Source organism: Pinus tabuliformis, chromosome 5_2 (assembly GCF_031772625.1).
Source record: "Pinus tabuliformis cultivar Carrire ecotype Pingquan chromosome 5_2, CPIR1, whole genome shotgun sequence".
NCBI classification, from domain to species: domain Eukaryota; kingdom Viridiplantae; phylum Streptophyta; class Pinopsida; order Pinales; family Pinaceae; genus Pinus; species Pinus tabuliformis.
The window spans coordinates 622,110,670-622,123,603 of NC_142306.1; positions in this window are offsets into that span (position 1 = coordinate 622,110,670).

The following is a 12,934-nucleotide window of genomic DNA, read 5'->3' on the forward strand; positions in this document are numbered from 1 at the left end:
TGATATTCTTCTTGCAGGCCGCCATAATGGCCATCTTCAAGAACATGTCGACAACCACAAAAACACAGTCATTTCCATGCCTAGTGGAAGGGAGGCCTGACATGTAATCCATGGAGATGGATTCCCAAGGTCGACTAGGGGTAGGCAGCGGGGTATAGAGGCCTTGCTTCTTGATGGTCGGTTTGGCAATGGCGCAAGCAGTGCATGATCTGATGTACTTCCCGACATCCTGTCGAAGATTCGGCCAATAGAAATATTTCTGCAGTACTGCCACGGTCTTTTCGACCCCAAAATGCCCAACGGCCCGACTGTAGTGTGCTTCCCAAATCATCTTGGCACACTCGCTTGAAGGAACACAAAGGTGACCCAGGTGGCATAACAGGTCGTCCTGGAGGTGAAAATCTGGAACATGCTGTCCCTCCAAGAGTGTCTGGTATGTGTGGACGAATTCCGGGTCGCTTTTGTAGAGCAATGGCCAATCAGAAGTCGCGTGCCCACCAGAGTTGAGCACGATGGTTAACGCCATGATCGGTGGTCGACTGAGGCAATCTGCAACATTATTGGTGCTGCCCTTCTTATACTTGATATTCAAATGGAACTGTTGCAGGTATGTGGACCACTTCTGATGGCGATCATTCTGCAATTTCCCTTGGGTTTGTATGAACTGCAGGGGTTGGTGGTCCGTGTGGATGACCGTTTACTTCCCCAAAATGCAATGCTTCCATTGTCGGCAGGCCTGCATAATGGAATACATCTCTTTGTCATAAGTGGGATATTTCCGGACTGTGTCTGAAAGTTTCGCACTGTGATATGCCACTGGATGCCCGTGTTGAGTAAGGACTGCCCCAATAGCATAGTCAGAGGCATCTGTCTCGACCTCAAATGGTTGTTGCAAGTCTGGTAATGCAAGAACTGGTGTTGTGCAGAGTCGATCTTTCAACTCTGTGAATGCCTTCCGTTGAGATTCAGACCAAAAAAAATTTGCTTTCGCTCCTCCCTTGGTGACCTGACTCAAGGGCCAAGTGATATGAGAAAATCCCAACACGAACCTGCGGTAGAAGTTGGCAAGGCCTAGAAAGCTGCGAAGCTCTGTCAGAGTGGTTGGAGATGGCCAATCCCAAATGACTTGGATCTTGGCTGGATCCACATGCACCCCCCGTTCATCAATAATGTATCCCAGATACTGAACCTGGGTCATGCCAAAAGTGCATTTCTCCAAATTGGCACATAACTTGTGCTGTCGCAGTGTTTGGAGAACCTGTCGGATGTGGTGTAGGTGCTCTTCCCAAGTCTTGCTAAAGATCAAGATGTCATCCAAGTATACCACTACAAATGAGTTGGTGAATGGCCGCAAGATGTCGTCCATTAGCCTCATGAAGGTTGCAAGAGCATTCGTCAATCCGAAAGGCATAACCAACCATTCGAAAAGGCCCTCCTTGGCTTTGAAGGCTGTCTTCCATACATCGGAGGGTTCGATTGGTACCTGGTGATATCCTGACTTCAAATCGATCTTGCTGAAATATTTTGCCCCATTTAGTTGGTCCAGGAGGTCATTAATCCGTGGGATTGGGTACCTATTACGGACAGTGATCTTGTTCAGCGCCCGATAGTCAATACAGAGTCTCCAAGTCCCATCCTTCTTTTGTACTAGCACGATCGGGCTCCCACAGGGCGATGAACTCAGACGGATGTGACCTTTTTGCAGCAGCTCCTGAATCTGCCTCTTGATTTCATTGTTCTCCAGAACAGAGCGCCGATAGATTGGTCCATTGGGCAGCGACGAACCTGGGGTCAAATCAATGGAGTGCTTGACTTGACAGTGCAGAAGAACCCCTGTGGGGGAGGTGAAGATGTCCTCATACTCCTCCACGACCTTGTCCATCTGTAGTTGTCGTGCGGAGGGGCCCTGTCTGGAGGTTGTGGCCACCGTCTTCTTCTTTTCTTGAGGCGTATCATCACGAAAACAAACTTCCCGGTTTTGGAAATGAGCTTACTGCATTGTTTTGCAGTAACCAAAGAGATGGCGGTAGGCGGTGCTACCTCTCGTATCTTGTACAACTTATTTCCCAAAGTAACAATAACAGCACGGAGCCTTGACTCATACACAGCATGTCACTTCCACAAGTATGGTTGTCCTAATAACACATCACAAACTTCAAGGGGAGCAATGTCACACAATACCTCATCCGTGAAGGGCTTGATGTTGTATGGAAGGCGACACTGTTGGCTCACGCGAAGATCCCGTCCTTGGTGCAGCCACCCAATGGTGTATGGTTGTGGATGTGCTGTGGTCGGTAAGCCTAGCCGTTTCACGACCTCTGCCGAAATGAGGTTCTTTTGGCTCCCGCTGTCGACAATGAACTGTAGCGGGGAGCCCTTTACCCACATCTGGGAGTGGAAGAGATGCTCCTCCTCCTCTGGATCTTCAGGTTCCTCCTTCTGGATCTTCGTGGTGGCAACGGTGGCGTTGGGCTCCGCATCGATAATCTGCTTCCCTTGGTCATTCCCCTTATCGGGTTCTGACTCAGAGTCAGAACATGCATCTGATTCTGAAACTTTTAGCTCAGCCACCAGTGACTGCTTGGCCCGACACTCACTTGTGTTGTGAGTGGAGCTCTTATGGAACTCACACCACTTTCCGGTGTCCTTTTTTGGCTTCGCAGCGCTGTTCTTTGCTTGCAGCTTTGGTGGGTTGTCTTGGGTCGCCCCGCCTTGGCTTTGTCCTTTGTTCTGCGGTTTGGGGGCACCTTTCCCTTGTTTCGGATTCGCAGACCCAAAGTCTCGCTTCTTCTGTTTAAACTTTTGCTCGACCTTGACGGCATATCGGTATGCCGTGCCGAGCGAGGAGATGTTCAGGAATTCTATTTCTTCTTGGATGTACTTGTGCAGGCAGCCATGGTATTTGAGTACCAAATGCTGCTCTGTATCCTTGATACCCAACTTTGTGCGAAGGGTATGGAAAATATTTGTAAACTCTAGTACGTCTTGGTCCCTTGCCTGCCGTAGCGTGGTCCACTTTATGTATTGATCCTCCTAGCTTCCGACAGGGTAGTACTGCTCCTTGGTGGCATCTCGGAATGAATCCCAAGTCGGTGCGACTGAAAATAGTGAGCCTGTACTTTCATCCTTCTGCTCGCAGTAGGTTTCCCACCAATCCTTGACGTGGGGGGCTGCTTTGAGAAGAGCGAAAATAATCTTTTCCCGACTGGAAAAATCATGAACAGAAAAATAACCCTCTAGCACATTTAACCATTTATCGACAGCATCTGCGTCTATCTGACCCTCGAATATGGGGATTTCAAAATTAACTTGTACCTTAAATGGCGTGGCGTTTCCAGAGTTTCTGTTGGAAGCCGATGCGTCGCCCCTGGGTAGTCGCTGAAGGATTTGGGCAAAGTTGTCCATCATCACATTCCTTTGTCGCTCGAGGGCTTCTTCGAGCAAGATTTTGATAGGATCTCCTGCCCCCTCGTCTTTCTTTTCATTCGCCATGGGAGGCCGTCGGGATTTGCGAGGCTGGTCTTGCAAAGGTTCGACCAGTTCAAGCCCTAACTCCTTATATCCCGACCTCGTTGGGGACATGCAAAGAAAAACAGAGAAGAAAAGCAGACCGCTCTGATACCACTGATCCAGATTTAAACGAGAACGCAATAAAATACAGAGATAACCATAAAGACAGATATGCAGCGGAAATAATACCTCAATTCATTACTGTAAAATATTGAAATATGCTTACAAACAGAAATGGAAATAAACCAGCCAGGGCGATGGTAGCTTATCTCTGAGAAGAGATGTGCTGGCTACATGCCTCTGTACTGTCTTACAATGAAGCTCGAAGGCCTATTTATTGTTGAGAAACAATAGAAAACCCTTCACATTCCAAAACCTAACCCTAGAAGATGAAACGCCAAATTGTGGGCCCCGTTTTTGGGTAAGTTGGTACATCAACTTCCCGGGGTCGCGAATTGGTCGTACTATCTCCATTTGACGTGCATGATAGCCCGTTGGAAAGATCTCTCCAAGGACTACGACGGAAAAGACGATTTTTATTAGAAAAATCGCTGCGGTAGATTTCCCAAAAAGCGTCGTTTAGGGCCTCAAAACGGCTCTGGAAGTTTAGGACTCGAAAAACTGCTAAAAATAGTAAATTGTGTTATAATTAAGGAAACTGAAAAAAACTGTAAGAAGCACTAGAGGGGATCCAAGTGGAATTAGCGGGTGGCCACCAATATCCACCTGGATCACATCATGAGCATATCTTAGGATCTCATAGATGTCACTTTCTGCTACACAATGACGGATCTGTTGATCACAGCCTGTATAAAAGAGGTATCCCACTATCCATGAGTAACGGGTACTATGATGAATGATCCTTCACTTTTCCCTGTATGACAAATGTTGCAGTACTTTTCCTATAGCCAAATAGTTAGCAATGTCTACATACTAAGAAGTATTAGTAGAAATTACAAATAGATGTTCATCTAGAAAGCTATCTTCTACAAGTTCTCCTTCATTATCAGCATTTAATCTAGATAGAAAATCAACAACTACATTATCCTTTCCTGGTTTATCTATAATGGTGGTATCAAATTCTTGAAGTAATAGCAACCACCTTGTTATACATCAAGGAGTTATAGGTTTATTCATCAAATACCTAATTGTTGTGTGATCAATGTGTACAAAAGTAGGATACCCAGTAATGTAATGTTGAAATTTATTAATAGCATATATAACAGCCAGGAACTCCTTCTCCGTTACTGTATAGTTTAGTTCAGCAGATGTTAGATTCTTGCTGACATAATAGATTGTGTACGTCTTCTTATCTTCTTGTTGTCCCAACACTGCCCCTATAGATGTTTAAGAGGCATCTGTATGGATATGAAACAGAAGTTCCTAGTTAGGACCATGCAAGATCGGAGCTCGGCAGATCTGTTCTTTAATTTTCTCAAAAGATACTCCACAATCATTTGTCCATTAAAATTCTGCATCTTTAGTTAACAACTGAAAAAGTGAGAATTCTATCTTGGAAATTTTTTCTATAAAATTCCTATAGTAACCAGTGCAACCAATGAAACTACGTACCTGAGTTGATGTCTTGGGTATAGGAAAATTCATAATTACCTTTACCTTGGCAGGATCAACTTGTATTCCAACAGCCGAAAGCAAATGTCCCAACACTACTCCCTCTTCTCTCATCATGTGACATTTTGTTGTACTCAGAGAAACATGCATTTGTTTACACCTTTTAAGAACTTTCTCCAAGTTTTCCAACCCTTCTTCAAATGACCCTCCATATGGCGTGAAATCATCCATATAGATTTCAACATTATCATCGAGTAAATCAGAAAAAATCCCTAGTATTTCCCTCTGAAAGGTAGCAGGTGCATTACAAAGACCAAATGGAAGGACTCGGTAAGCGAATGTTCCCTAAGGGAATGTAAAGGTGGTTTTTTCCTGATCCTCAGGAGCTATTTGGATTTGGTTATACCTGCTAAACCCGTCCAGGAAAGAGAAAAACTTCTTCCCGGCCAAGGTATCAAGGACTTGGTCAATAAATGGTAGAGGGAAATGATCTTTCAAGGTTGCTTTATTCAACTCCCTATAGTCTACACAAATCCACCATTTACCATTCTTTTTAGGAACGATGACCAACGGGGATACCCACTGACTGTCCGAGATTGGGTAAATGAATCCTGCATCCAATAACTTCTGAAGCTCTTCTTTGAAAATGTTTTTCAAGGCAAGGTTCATTCTTCTTTGAGGTTGTCTCACGGGTCGACAATCTTCTTTAATATAAATATGATGAGTACACAAATCGGTAGGGATACCTTTCATATCGGTATAATCCTAGGCGAAAGCTTCTTTCTATTCCCGAAGGATCTTCAGGAGTTGTTCAGTCTGGGCTGGTGAAAGATTCGAGTTGATATTCAGTGTCTTCCCTGGCTCGATCTCCATCGGTATGCTGTCAGAGAATGTTGTTACAGGAATATCTTCATTTCTGATTTCTAATCCAATAGTTTCCTGCATTTCGCAGCTCATGACATATTCCAAAAACTACCGAGTTGGATCTGGAACAACATGAGGGTTGCTAATAAAAGTGTTGATGGTGTCATTCTTTGTCTTGTTCTTAAAGCAAAGGGCTTGCCCCATGGTAAGGATTGGTTGGAGTTTCTGATGTTCAGTTTCGATCCCATCCAAAGATAGAGAGTTATGTTTTGGATTTCTTTGTGAACTTGGTTTTGCAGGAGGATAGAGAATAAGATTTTTCATATTTTCGCTGTTAGAAATTATCATGTTTCTTGACCGAAACCCAATATAGGTGTCAACAGTTGCAAACCAAGGCCGCCCTAAAATAAGGGGGTGACCACCAACTGGGAACTGCGTATGCAAGACTAGGAGATCAACTGAATAGCACCAAGAATCCACTGAGATTGTTATGTCCTCTAGTTTCTCTATCGGTCTAATTGTAGATCTGTCAGCTAGCTCTAAGACTGTAGGGGTAGGCTTAAGATCATGCAATCCCAGCATAAGCATGATTTCAGAGGTAATTACATTAATTTCCGCACCCAAATCTACCAGTACATTTGGAATATCTACCCCATTAATATGGACTATTAGAATCAAGTTCTCAAGATCCCCATATTTTACAAGCATAGCTTTTCCCAAAATAAAGTCGAATAATCTCCCCATAACATGAATTGTAAGTGGATTCTTCATTTTCTTCCCAAGTCTCTTGGAACAATATTCTCTGATAGTTTTAGCATAAATAGGTTCATCTTTCTTGGCTTGAAGCAGGGGGATTTTGACAAACAGATTCTGCAATTCTCCTAAAAGATCAAATTCCGGTTGAGGGCCCTGTTTACTCAAGGTTAATCGTTTTGGATAAGGAGGATTAGTTTGACATGCCTGAGTAATAGTCAAATGAGAAGGAGAATGTTCCACAAATGGTTGGGTTGTCTCACCCTTGACTGCTTGAGATTCTGGATTTTCATCATCAAAATGTTCAACAATAATGGGCGATGTTGTAGCATTTACTACCCGGCCAGATCTCAAATTCATCTTATTAAATCCTATGGTAGAAATTTTATATGAAGGAAGGTTGAGGGTGTCCATTTTTTGAGTGCCCTTCTTGTTTTGATTTGGGTTTGGTTGAATGGGAAGTTGAGGTCGGAGAGGAGGATTATTGGAGGGAATATTAGAGGGCAGTTGTAACTGTTGCTGCTGTGTAGGTTGAGGAAATTGAGCAGTAGGGGGAGCAGGGCTACGCCAGTTTTGAGACCATGAAAAACTTGATTTAGGTTGCGGGTACCATGGTTGACAAGGTGGATACTGATATTATTGAGGCCAAAAAGGAATTGACTGAGGATTCATATTATAATATTGAAAAGGATCTTAAGACATACCTGGATTTAAGCCTAATGACAGTCGCTGCCATGGTTTCTTAGACCCCATAAAGCACAGTTGATCTAGTGGACACTCCTTCAGTGGATGTTTCTTTCTACACCGAGGGCAGAAAATAGCCATGGTTCTTTCCAACTCCATTTTCTTCTGTTTTCCTGCAATGTATCCATTTGGGAAGATAAGGTGCTTAGGATATCAATTTTCAAATTATCCAGTAGGTTTCCAATTTCTACCTTTGTGATTCCCCTGCTTGATGCTTTGAAGGTCTATACTCCCTATCTATTCCTTGAAAATCCCATTGGACATTGAATGCAGAGCTCACAGATGGTGTCAAAATATTCTTTAGATATATCCCCTTTACCTACTATGTTTAACAACTCCAAAGATTCTTCCCTCAGGGCCTAGAGAAAAATAATTTTCAGGATATCCTTATCTAGGTCACTATGGCCAGACCTCTGGAGAGTGTACTTAAAATGCTCCACACAGTCCTCCATATTTTCGTCCTCCTTCTGCATGAATTTAAATATTTCTTCCTTAATGTCCTGAGATTTACAGTAATCCTGATATTTTTCCAGGAAGGCCTTCTTCATGTCATCCCAGGTAGAGATGGATTTTCATCATAGACCCATAAATCATCGCAACGTTGTCCCTTTTAATTTAGCAAGACAAATTTGCAGCTTTTGAGCATAATTGATATAGTAATATCCTCTACAAATGATATCAAACTCAAATAGGAAAGTTTCTGGATCTTCCGTGGAAAGCCCATGGAAGTTTGGCAGTGCGGTCAGTGGAATAGGCTTCATTGGTGCATCACCCCTGATATCCCCAATTGGGATTCGATTGAAGATGTTGGGGGTGCCATGAATACTTTCCAATACTTGTTTCAAATTTCAAAAAGGTTCTTGTTATGTAACAAATGATGGTTGTGGGAATTTAATAACACTCCCCTAATCGCGAGGTGAAGAAAATCCTCTAAAGTCTCCTTCTTCAATCCTTGGGTGGATCTCTTCTTTTGACCCTCTACTGGCCACTTCCTCCCTGTCTGATACTAAGGGAGGCGTTTCTGATCCCTATGATGCCCTGGTTCCTACTTCTTTTTTAGTTGTCGAAAGGGGTACTTCCACTTTTGGGGGCGGTATAGGTTGTTCCACAGAATGCCCCTCGGATTTTGTGTGAACTTTCACCCTAGCAGTAGCTCGCGAAGAGGCTTCTGATGCATCTTTTGCAATAATCTCCTGGATATAGGTATTCCTCCCCAAATCCTTCCTTCCTTGCCTTTGGGGTCCTCCTCTACCCCTTTTATTTGAACCCTTGTTCATACATTTATTGGAAAGAAAACATTAAAACTTACACGGCTCAAGACCTGGAGCAGGGTAAAAAAAAAAAAAAAAACTCTTTCCATCGCCAGGACAAGAGAGAGGATCTTTCATAATCAAAACAAGCAAAATGCTAGAAAATTCTAAGCTCGGGACCTGGAGCAGGGTGAAATATTCTTTCCCTCCCCAGGACGATAGAGTGCCCCTATAAAAATAAAAAAGAGCGATAAAAAAGGAAGAAGAAGAAAAGCAGCAAGAAACAAAACAAAATCAAAAATAACTACACTCGGGACCTGTAGCAGAGTGGAAAAACCTTTCTCTCCCTAGGATGAGATATTGATTCCAAGATCAATGTCGGTTATGTTCTTGCACCTCGATAGCCTCCCCGACAACAGCGCCAAAATGTTGGGGTCTGAGTGTGAATGTTATGATTCAACCCTTTTACCACATTAATATGTCAATCCAGGGTTGTTTGTTATTCCAAGGGTATCATGCACTATACATGCAAGGACAAATTCATAATCCATCAATTGATCAGGAGTTCAATTAATTAATTAAACATGCAATCTGAAATAATAAATAAACTATAGTAGCATAACGATTCACAACATCAACTATAACAACAATACGTTTCACAGCAGCACACTAACTCTCATAGCAAAAAGGAGAGCGAGCCCAACTCCCTAGTCAGGGCTGTGCTTAACTCACAGATTTGTGAAGAAGATCAGAAAGTTAGAAATTTCATTAATATCAAAAGTAACTATTACATAACTCATAGATATCTTGCTAACTCGACTCCCAACTACAAATCCCCTTTTATACAATTACATCCAAACACCATGGTGGTTGTTTGCCTAAAATTACATGATAGTTGTAGCATCAAAACTAAAACAAAAGATAAACAAAAAGGAGATCTGCGACAGTTGAACTGTAATAGTTACGGGTTAACAATAGTTCCACCATCTTTGGTAATAAATCTTGACTCTGTGGCTCCAAATCTATGCAATTAACGATATTAGCATCCAATCGATGATGATTCCTCAGACTTAAACATAAATGACTAAATAACTTGTGAAACATGACAAGGGTTATACCTATAGGGATTTTAGGCACAAAATAGCTGGTATGGAAGTATAATTAGCAAGAAAATAAGGTAAAGAGATAAACAAAACAAGACAGTTTTGGCCCCCAACAGTTTCCTTCTTTGGTTTTATTTTTCGGTTTCAAGCTATTTTACTAGTTTTTTTCCTAATTCAACCTACTTAAGGTGTTCTATTGTGTTTCTCTTACTCTTCTTAGTTTTTTGCGGACGGTTCTACATTTACACAGACTTCCCTAATCTCATTCCCTAGTTTCTTCCTATCATGTCGGGTTCGAATTTCACCTGAAACCTCCTTTGTCTCCATTGGGTGTTTTTCTCTAGGTTCTACCTCTAGTTTTTCTCTTTCGGATTCTACTTGTTTTATACTTCTCTCAAAATCTATGTTCACTAAGGGTTAATGGAAAATCTCCACTGGTCACATAGGTGGAAGAAGAGGAAGAGTGTCTCCTCTTACCTACCCTAACTCTCCTTTTCCCTCTACTCAAACATGTACAAACTGCAACACTTTTATGCATTGTAAGATATTATATGGAATTCATTCGTAGAACCATATCTAATTTCGAAAATGAATTTTATTAGAGACCTATATATATTTCGAATCACTAGATCAATCACGACACTGAGAATTTGATCCCTAAAATAGGAAATTCCACTTGGGTTTGTGAATCCTCATATATGAAAACTATCAACCTATAATATCACATCAAAACTCTCATGGGTAGAGTTCTCATTGATTCGGGAAATTTCCATGAGTGCTTTCTAATCAAAATCCCCATCATACAGGACCTTATACTGACACTTCCATTTTCTTGTGAAATCATGAAAAATGCATATTCTAAACAACTTCAACGAAACATCAACATGAAAACAAGAAGCAATAATCATGAAAAAACATAAACACACGATATGGTAATGGATTTCACCCTATGTGGGCTATGTATATGGGCCCGATGTCAAGAGTGGGGAGGCCACTTCATTAGTTGTTGCAAGAAGATGATGAGTACATGATACATTCTTTGTAAATACAAGGATTAACTACCTTAACTAGAGTGGCATGTGTCTCTCCCATGAGATATTCTTCTATAAGAACTCTCACTCATAAAATCTCTCCTCTAACATGACAAAGGAACAATCTCTCACATAAAGTGGCATACAATGATCCTCTCTCAAAATGGCATACATGGATCTCAAATTCAAATCATCATCTCAACAAAAATCAAATTAACACATGGATATAATGCATCTTATACCACCAAGTTTGGGGATGGCCTGAAAATCGGCTACTCGAGTGAAGAAACATGTGCCATCATGTTACCTGCGAAAAACTGTGGAATTTGAGCATAAAATCGATCCCTTTCTGTCTCGTCAAATATGGGCTCCCCAAGAATCTCAAAGATTCCTCAAGGATTCTCTTCCACGGGTTGACTAAAATTAGGCTGCTCAGATGAAGAAGTTGATCACACCACGTGTTCCTTACAAAAATTTTAGTAAGATGAGTATAAATTTGATCTGGTATTGAAAATGTCAATTTTGGGCCTCCAAGGAATCTTTAAAATTCCATGTAGATTCCTGCGTCAAGGTTCCAACTTCATGGTTTCGCCCTCAACATTTTGCTTATGAATTTTTTTTGCTAAAATCAAAAAATTGACCATGCCATCAGACTCCTGGCCAAATTTTGATCAATTTGAGTATAAACTTGGCATATTTTTGACTCTGTCAAAATCTAGCTCCAAGGGAATCTCCAAGATTCCTAAATGATTCTACATCGGAATATTCTAGAGAATATCCACCTAGAATATTCTCTATCTCAAAATTCATGTGCATCGAGTTCCGATGGTCGCTTTTCTGGTTATGCGCCTTGGCCGCCTCATCTCTCGCCAGTAAAAAAATGGGTTTATATACAAAAATTGGGCGAACATTAAAATAATAGGTCGTTGGCCCATTTGTTGGCGATTGGGGGAGGTCTTGAGGTCAAACCCTATGAGGCCCCCTCACCGTTGACATTAGAATTTGGGGGAGGTCCCAGGAAAATACCCCGCGGGGCCCCTGAACCATTGGAAAACTTGCTAATTGTGGCATGTTTTTTTTCTAATTATATGGTAGGCTATGTTGTAATGGGTGTATGGGGCCCCCCATAGGTGGGTTGGATGGGTTCGATATGTTTTTGATATTACATATGGAAAAGTTGTGTGGCAGGAATGGTGACCCGCTGCCCCATATTTTTTTAATTTGTATTTATTTTAACAAACCGTTCAAAAATTGTCAACCAGATTTTAAGGGTCACCAACAAAATTAAATGTGCAACAATTTCATCTGTTTTTTCTACCATAAAGTTCCAATTTGTCACTCCGTTATTTGCCTCCAAATTTAGCATCTTCTTCCAAATTTAGGTGAACCTCTAGATTTAGAAACCCTCCAAATTTAGTTAGCGACTTGCTAAAGTTTGCATGTGGGGCCAAGTTGACCAAAACTTTGAATGTGAATATCTTGAGCATACAAAATCGGATTTGAGTGTCGCTTGCACTGTTCGAATTAGGATCAAAAACTTTACGTTCTAGTCCTAGTTTTGACAAAATCCAAAGACTTTGATTTTTGAGCCTTTCTAGAACCACCAGGATCACTCATAGACCTTGCAGATTCTTAATGAGAAATGCTTGTGTGTGTGACTAAAATGACGGAAAAATGGATAGGTTGGATAAAAAAATATCTATTTTGGCCAATAAAATGGCAAACCTTTCCTTCACCTCCTCTAATGATGAAAGTGATCATCCTCCACCTATACAAGCAAACTCTTCTATAAGTTAATCATGATCAAGCAAGTTATTTTTACTGTTTAGATCTCTTATTTTGACACTGTTATAGCTAATATATATATATATATATATATATATATATATATGTATGTATGTATGTATGTATGTATGTATGTATGTATGTATGTATGTATGTATGTATGTATGTATATCTAATGAGAATTTTGCATTTATAATCAAAGTATAACCCTAGGTCACAATAGGTACCTTAGGAAGTACATATCAATGTTATCAAATATTCTAATTGTTTCCACCTATCTGAGAACAAAACTAACTTTTCCAAAAGGAAATGAAACTAAGCT